This window comes from Fukomys damarensis, unplaced genomic scaffold, assembly GCF_012274545.1.
Source record: "Fukomys damarensis isolate Sample0158 unplaced genomic scaffold, DMR_v1.0_HiC HiC_scaffold_24, whole genome shotgun sequence".
Lineage (NCBI taxonomy): Eukaryota > Metazoa > Chordata > Mammalia > Rodentia > Bathyergidae > Fukomys > Fukomys damarensis.
The window spans coordinates 13,485,407-13,494,539 of NW_022900936.1; the positions used below are offsets into that span (position 1 = coordinate 13,485,407).

The 9,133-nt window shown below is 40.9% G+C and overlaps 1 protein-coding gene across 2 annotated transcripts in view; it reads left to right on the forward strand.

Moving 5' to 3' along the window:
- Positions 1-9,133, forward strand: part of Grik1 (glutamate ionotropic receptor kainate type subunit 1) — a 268,271-nt gene that overhangs the window by 137,092 nt on the left and 122,046 nt on the right. The window lies entirely within an intron of this gene.

The window sequence follows — 9,133 nt, forward strand, 5'->3', positions numbered from 1 at the left end:
TTTTTTTTTTTTTTTTTTAGTGCAACACAATGAAATTGTAGCAGTCGAGTTTAAGCTAAAAATTGAACATTGCAGAACCCTTTTAATGAACTGTGGGGCTTAGGTTAGTTTAAGTAGGTGTTCCTTTGTAGGTGTGTCCCTCTTTATATATTGTGTGGTCTACAGGGCCTGCCGACAGATGAGAAGAGTAGCATTTTGAGGTAATTTAAATATCTCTTTTCTTTATGCCTCTTGAAAAGAAGGAACCAAATATTATTCACACGGTGCCTGACTTGTCCTGAATACATTCCTCATGGCAAAAGCTCTTTTGTCAAACAGGCAGGATTCCAAATATAATAAAAAGGGGTAAAAAAGAGAGTCCCAGGAAAGATGGTCCTCTGCTTTTTTTCAGTACCAAGTATTGAACTCGGGACCTCGAGATTGACAAGCAGGTGGGAAGCCACTGTGCTACTTCCCTGGCCCCCATGGTTCTCTCTCTAATGTGTTATAAACAATGAATTTCTGTGCCTTAATCTCCACAGACAACACGGATGGAGTCAATTACAAAATCCCATATAGACAAAAGATAATGTTGATGTTCAAAATAATCAGAACAATAGCACAGTAGTAAGTTTTGAGCACTTTGTCTTATTGTCAAGACATAAAATTCAAAATTAGAAAAAGATGAAGCATGGAATGATTTCATCCCCAAGGATTTGTGATACTGACTGGAGACACTTCTGGTTGTCATATTTGGGACCAGGGCACTCCACTCTACCGACAACCAGTGCCTAGTAACCTAGTAGCCAGGGACCCTGCTAAACACCTGACAATGTACGTCTAGTCGGAAGTTTAAAATACAAGCAGTAATAAAAGACTGAGGGATTCAAATTGGAAGAAAGTCAGAAAAAAAAAAAGGTGGGTAATATTTGTGTGGACTGCTGAGCTGCATACGCCAATGTTCTTATGTAAAATAATAAAAGCTATTAAACTCCTTAGTTTTAAAAGTCTGAGGTTGGTATTCTGTTGGTTGGAGACGAACAGTCATTTTATGCTTAGACCACAACCTCCACACAAACCCCATACTGTGGTTTCCTCAGTCAATAGAAGAGCCTTCTCTGAATAGTAATCAAGTCTAACGTTCCAGCCCTCTCTCCATACTTCCACTGCACCTCTTTGTAGTCACCGAGTCCAGAATTAAAGTTTTACTTTCACTGGCAAGGCACAATCAAGAAAATTGATCAAATATCTCTATTATTCACTAGATGAGTACATGAAAAAAAGCCACTTCCGATGTGTTAGAATGTAGACATGGTTTGAGTGTGTCCAATAAAATTTCAGGTTCTAGAAGCTTGGTCCTTGGTGGGGTGGTTTTGCGGTAGTGGAAAATGTAAGAGGTAGTGTGGAAAGGGAGGTGGTTAGGTCACTGGAGGTGCCTCCCCCAGGACAGGTTGATGTAGTTCTCATAAGACTCCAGTTATCTAGTTCCTACAAGACTAAATTGTTCAAGTCTGGCCCCAGAGTATCCCTGGCTTCCTCCCTCACAATGTGATCTCTTCCCCTACATTGTCCTAGTATTGTGAATCACCTGCTGTGATGTCCTCACCAGTGGTGGAACAGGGCTGCCTGATCCTACACTGGCAGCCCCTCAAACTGTAAGCTCTTTTCTTTTAAAGTACCCACTCCTTGGGTTTTTTGGTTACAACAACAGAAAAACAAATTAATGCATGGTCATGGAATATTTAAAGTTGCAGTTGAAAGCACTTACAGGCATCACTGTATCTAATCCTCTCACTTAGCAAGAGGCAAAAGGATTTTCCCAGAGTTATCCATCCAGGGCTTTCTCTACCCATGATATGTTGCCCCTCCAGTTAGGTGGAAGAGCTTTTGTTATTTACTTCTATAACAAAACTTTAGATATTATAATTACCTCTCAGGAAAGAATGATGTCAACAACTAAAGAATTTTAAAGGTAAACAAATACAAGCAGCACGGTCCTTTATCTTAGGGCTTCATTTGAGAATTTTAAGACAGTTCATTAATGTGTGTAGTCGAGTGCAGATGAGAAGAACATCCAGATTTTTTTATTTTTTGGTACCGGGGATTGAACTCAGGTCCTTGGGCTTGCAAGGTAGGCAGCGGCACCACTGAGCTAACCCCCCAGCCCAACATCCAGATTTTATGTGGTCCTCAAAATGCACAGAAGCATCCCTTCCCAGGAGACTATTGCTACAGGGGCTGGGCACTTCTGTTATACTCAATAGAATAACTTGCTAATGAGACTTCTTCACCATCTCTATTTGGCTCACATAACTGGCCACATCTCTCCCAAAAGGCAGGCCTAGAATGAACAAGCGAAGTGTGTGGTGGGCATGCGGAAAGGCTTCTAGACTTTCCCCTCTGTTGTTATAAATGTGAATATAACATTCCATGGATAGAAGTAGCTCTTTCCTAGTACCTAGGGATTACATCACTCAGAGAACAATTAAGTCAAAAACAAAACCATTCAGAGACACTCTCCCAAGAATATGCTGATGGGGGTAGGGGGGAGTCAGCTTTTCATTTGCCATTTACACCAACATTTTTCTATCTCCAGTCGTATGTTTTATTCTATGCTTACTTTTTCTAAATATTTCAGTGGTAACATCATCTGTGAGGCCTGATGAAAGGGACAAGGCAGAGTGCTTGTCTAGTGTTTGTTTTAGATTGATCATCTACAGGTAGCTTAGAGGGAAGAGCCATGCAAAAGTCTGCATCAGGCAAGCCCCACTGCATCATATTGTAATTGCTCTTTTAAAATCAGGACCCAGAGGACCCAGGTTGACTATTTGGATCCACAGAAGCTGTTGTGCTTGAAAAATGATATTGCACACTTCAAGACTTTCTGTTCTGGTTCAAAAGAAATCCAAGTATTTGGTGTGATTTCAACATATTGCTCCATTAGTTCAGGGCACCAACCTGTAGACAGAGAGAGAGAGAGAACTTGCCTGAAGCTGTGCCCTAAATAATTGTCTCAGGAGGCTGAGGACTTAAGAGTCCTGAGACCTGATCTGGTCACAATTCAATCAACTTTCCTACTCACAGAAAGGAAAAGAAGGGAAACGGAGGGGAGGGGAAGGAAGGGAAAGAAAAGAAAAGAGACTTAGCTCTCTAAGAGTCTTAGCAGGTGCAGGAACAGTGGTGGATACAGTACACCATCACCATCAGGCAACCACTGAGCAAGTTCCATATGCTTATTTCAGAATGGAAGAAACCAAAGCTCACATACTGTATTAGTCATCTTTCTTTACCGGGACAAAATACCTGATGACTCTCAGTTTCAGAGATTTCAGTCCATAGTTGCTTGGCTTCAGGGCAGAAATGGCCTGGTAGAATGGCATAGTTGAGGAAATCTGTTTACCTCATGGCAGCCAGGGAGCAAAGAGATAGAAGAACTAGAGAGGAAAAGGGACTGGGGACAAAAAGTTTAACTCCTTTGTGATCTACTTCAACCAGGCCCTTCCCCTGAGCAGTCTATTCCCAGCTTTGAAGCCATCAGTGCATCAATCCATTGCTGAGGTTAAATCTCTCCTGATCTAATCACCTTCTGAGAGCCCCACCTCTGAACACATGGGTCTTAGTAGGAGGGTTTCAACTCAAACCACAACACATAGGGTAAGTGGCCCATCCGAGGTCTTTCTGAGGACTTCTGGGTGGTCTCCCAGCACTCTGATCTCAGAGCCCAGGCTCTCGCTTTAGCACAAAGAGCCCTTGATCAGAATGATCACCCACTCCAAAGGAGGCTGCAGGAAGCATCTGGAAGGCCCATACCCACTTGCTGCTGACGGTCTCCTTTAGATGAGATGTGCCTCGCAAGCACAAGGTCCCACATTCGATCCTGGTACCAAATTAAAAAAAAAAAAAAAAAAAAAAAAAGCATTGGCACTGGGGATTTAGCTCAGTGGTGCGGACGGCCTACCTCCTTCAGATGAGATTGATATTAACAGCTTTTATATTTTGTGTCTAAAAATCACTGCTGAGAATATTCTCTGCCAGGTCAACCGGTTTTCTTTTCATGCACATTTTCCATCATTGACCTGCACTTTCATCACATTTTGCCACTTTTCAATGCTTCTTGAGAAAAGAAAAAGAAATAAAATGCACTTAAAGAAGATATTCGACGTTTATCTAAAAGTAAAACATGGAGGGAAAGTCTATAGTTATTCTTGGGCGTGCTAATCACTCTGGCAAAGTAATTATTTTCATTCATATTGAACAAGTGCTATATGATGAGAAACTGAAAAGTTATTTCCCCAAAATTGGTTTGAAATTCAAATGTAAAGACTTGATTAGGCTACAGAGGAGCAGGGTTATCATTTGAACAAACTGTCTTTATAAATTTCAGTAGTTGGAGAGTCGAACTGACAGCCAGCAGGGCCCTCTTTCCTTCTCATCCCACCCGCAGCAGGTGCCTGGATGTGCACACAATGCTCTGCTGTCCTTCAGCTGCCCACGGGGTGGAAACTCTATTCTTCCTCATTCTCACATCCCCAGGCCCCACCCTTCTCCCACCAGCCCTGCCCTGCTGGCCCATCAGCCAGGCAGTCTCCTCCACACTGATCACTGCTCTGCGATGGCAGTGACTGACGGGAGACGAGCTTAATGCATGCAGCAAAGAGCAGCAAGATTCTATATATGGGTCTCTCAACTTGCGCTTAGCTCCATGCTCGGTGTTAGGAAACGATCTTATTGAAATGACACAGTAACCCTTGATACATTTGAAAATTGAAGCTCAGATATAATAATAATTTAATCTACTATGTACAGAGCAGGCTCTTAACACAAAATATCAGGGCTTGCATGACCTGACTTCCCCCTGCCCCCAATCTGGCCACCTCCAGCCTCTGCCGTTTCACTCCAGGTGTGTCCTACCTGTCCACGAAGCACAGCTCCCTTTCCCACATTACAGCCCCTGCACCTGCAGTTGCCAAAGCCTAGAACATCATTCCAGGCCAAAGTTGCTCTCACCGAAATCTTTGTGCTTGTCTCTGAAGAGACAAAAGAGGAACACATTTTTATTTACTGTGTCTCCAAACTCTTAGTTTTCTGTGTAACTACAGTCATGTCTATAATTAAGACATTTATTCCTGTGTTGCCCATATTCCCTATTAAGTGGTAAATTCCAAGAGGATAGATCTTTCCCTGTCTTTTATCTTAAATCCCTAGCACCCACCATGGTACATTCCTTGACACTTCATGAATGCTCCACATAGCTGTTGAATGAGTAGGTGAAGGTGTTGGCCAAAAACTGTGCTGGAGTCTTTAAATAAATAATCTCCAAAGTCACTTTCCTCCCACCCCACTCAGTATGCTGTACAAGCAACTGTGCCAAGCATGTTTAGACGAGTAGTTCTTCAGTGCCTCAGTTTCCTCAAAAGAAAAACTCGGCTCAACCCTGAAGTCCTATACTATTAAGAAGCTGTCAAGCATTTCAGGCTACGACAGCAGACCTAAAAGCAAATCTGGCTGTGACCAAGCAAATCACTATTTTCAGAGCAGTAGTCTACATGCTAGTGGCTCTCTGGTGGAGACTGAGGGGACACCGTGGTGCTCCATCTAGTAGGGGAGCTGCCCTGGGGCTCACCAATCTCCTGAGCTGGAGAGCATCCAGTGGGTGTGCATGAACAGCTTCCAACTCAGGGGCCCTGTTTCATCGTTTACATGAACAAATTCATCAGAAGAGAGGCTTTTTCCTCACAGCACTTGAGGCAGCAAGTGTTAAATAGAACTGAGCCATTAGTCTCCATTAAACATTTAATATGAACATATTTTGTAAAATCATACTGCATTTTATCCTATCAACATCTGCATGCTCTTGATTTTTTTTTTCTTTTCTTTTGTTCTTTCAATTAACATAGAAACAAGGCCAGGGAGAAAATATATTTTTTTAATGCCTGGCTTCCCTTGACTAGGAAATACAATGGCAATACTAATTAATCAAGTAATTTTGTGTATTGATTCCTTCCTCACATATGTTGTGCCTTCTGACTGTAATGAGAGCAAGCAGAGGTGATTCTAAGGGTTGCTCCACAGTTCCACAGGACGAGTCTCATCAGTTTTCATCTCCCAGGATGGAAAACATCAAGTCACACACAGTTATACTTTGCCTGCTAAGAGGTCACAAACCTGCGGGCACTGCATCAAATCTCTTAAGTCTGTCATTTGAAGCCCTCCTAGGTAGAACAGTCCAAATGCAGCTACTTTTTAGGGAACAGATATTGCCTGCCAGGCACTGTGAAGAACAGGTTAATCACACATGTAATTATTAGAAGAAAATTCTCTACTCAAGAAACTCGCAGAACTCAAAAAGATTTTATGACTTCCCCAAATTACACTGCGGGCAAAAAAGCAGGGTTGAGATTAAAACTTATCTCAAGATTCAAGAAGAAAAAAATATATCCTATTCTGGCATTGCTTTGCACAAGGTACCTACTTATTCTTGAAGTAATAGAACCCAAAAGATATTTTAGTTAGGCCTATGCTTCCTGCATGCAGTTTTGTTTCATTTTCAAACATTTAACCATTTCTGGCTTTACTTAAGGTCTGAAGTAATGCTGTTTAGGTCAACAGCCCCATGTCCAAGTAGAGAATGTGGTAGAGACGTACAAGAAAACTTTGTTCTTTCATTTAGTATTTATTTGCTAAGAACTAATTGAAGGTAACCATCTCAGTCACTTTCTCATCACTGGGACAAATACCCACAACCCACAACTTAAAGGAGAAGTGGCTTAGTTTGGCTCGTGGCTTTCAGAGGATTCCATGCATAGCTGGCTACCTCCGAGACAGGGAGGCCATGGGGCAAGTCTAGTAGACAGTGTAAAGGGGAGCCAGGGAGGGAGATGAACTCTTCCAGGTCACTCCCCTGTGAACCTCTTCTTCCAACCAGGCCCTACTTCTCAATAAAACATTTAACAATGGGTTTGCTACATTAACCCACTGATGAATATAACTATCATGATCCAACCACCTTCTAGAACTCCAATCTCTGAACACATAAGTTTTTTGGGGAAACATTCGTGGTCTAAACCATCACAGTGACAAAACACAATGGTGAAAATAGCGACAACAAAACCCAAATTTCTGCCCCCTAAAAGCAAAAAGAGACCTCAAACATGAATGAAACAAGAGCATAGCTATTCAATGCCTGTAGACTCTTCTGAACCCATGAAATTACTTTCTAAGCTAGTAAGGGACAGTGAGCAGATTCTTAGACTGAAAGTTGGGAGATCCAGTTGCAAATTCTGCCCTTTCCCTAATTCAACCTAATATTCAACCTATTTATTTGGTTCTTCCTCTATGACATAAGGTGCTGCGCATTTGACTAGAATGTTCTCTTTTATCTACTCAAAATATCCCATTGTTACAGATGAGACGAATGAGACTCCAGCTCATACATTTAATGTTAGGCCTAAAATCTGAAACCAGGCTGTGACATTCTGATCACCTGAGCTGCTCAGATCCTCCGATTCTACTGTGATCTGATCCTGCTGATTCTGCTTCAACTGAGTCACCTCATCTGAAACAGCATCAATGGATTCAAACCTTGCCAGAAATCCCTTCAGCTCTGAGCTTCCCTCCATACATATGATTGCAGCCTCCTGCTAGTGTCTAGACATAAAGAACTTGTATATTGCCTTGTACTTAGCAGACTGCCAAAGAAATGGGGGATTAATTAAGTGGTGTAGTCTTTTTTAAAGTTCCTCAAGTCCTTTAATCATCTTTGAGCCTGATAATTGATAAGTTCATTATGTTGGATAAACCCTGACAATGTAATAATGATGGATATCAATTTACACTGACTGGATGGTAATTTGTAGTATTATACAGTTATTTTAGCAGTACATTATTGTGCTAATTATGTCTCTCTCAGGCTGATATAAAATCTATTTACAGTCCCTGAGCATATAGTTAGTTTTAGTTCTAAAGAGTGGTTCATAGTTATGACTCCGTTATTTAAATACATACAAGAATTAATCAAACTTTATAGGAAACCAACAATTTAACAAAGATGTGTGTGATTTTTCCATATCCTTAGTAAACAGGGCACTCATCTGAGAATTCTCAAAAGCCTCTAAAAGTTGATTTAGAAAAGGACTAAAATGTGTTTCCAGCTGAATTGGGTATCACCCTGAAGTGTTTCCCATAGGCCTCAGAAGTGCTTTAATGTTTAATTCTAGACACACCAAAATTTGACTTTAAGAGAAAATAGGGAAAATCCATCCTGATAATAGAAGCAGGAGTCCTTTGAAATAATCATGAAATGAATACTTGGGCTGTGGACTTGGTGTACACCTTAAATTATAGTAGACATCATGCACTCCAGTTTATTTAAAATTGTGGAGGTCTACATGCCTCTGATTGTGCCTTCATGGCAGAGAAAGGGTCCATAGCATTGATCAGATTTTTTTTTTCAATTTTGATGAAGTTAAATTTATTTATCTTTTGACGCTTGTACTTTCTTTTTTTTTTCAGCTTTAATTGAGTTTATTGGTATATTTTAGGGATACAGTACAGTTACATTCATTGTTGGGATCTTGTACCTCTACATGACAGGTCTTGATTCTCATTTTTTCCCCTTGTCCCTGCCCTCTCTTTACCCCCTCCTCCCCTCCCCATCTACAAACACTTTATTTTCATCTTTTCATTCTCTCACATTTTTTTCTTTTCCCTTTTTACTCTTCCCCTACCCATCCCACCTTCCCTACACCTTTAGCTCCTTTCTTCCCATTTCTAAATGTCAGTAATCTTATTAGAATCTTATGTATGCATTGTTGCAGATTATTTACACCAGGGAAACTATTCGGTATTTACACATGTGTGACTTATTTATTTACTTAGGAGTATATCTTCAATATGTATCCATTTTCCTATGAATGAATCTATTTTCTCATTCTTTATGGCTAAGTAATATTCCATTTTATAGAAAAACCACAACTTCTTTATCCAGTTTCCAACGGATGGGCAAATAGGCTGTTTCCAAGATTTACCTATTACAAACTGTGCCGCTATAAACATGGGTACACATACTTCTCTGTGATATGATTCTTTTAGTTCTCTTGGAAAGATACCCAGCAGAGGGATGGCTGGGTCAAATGAAACCTCCAGTCCAAGCTCT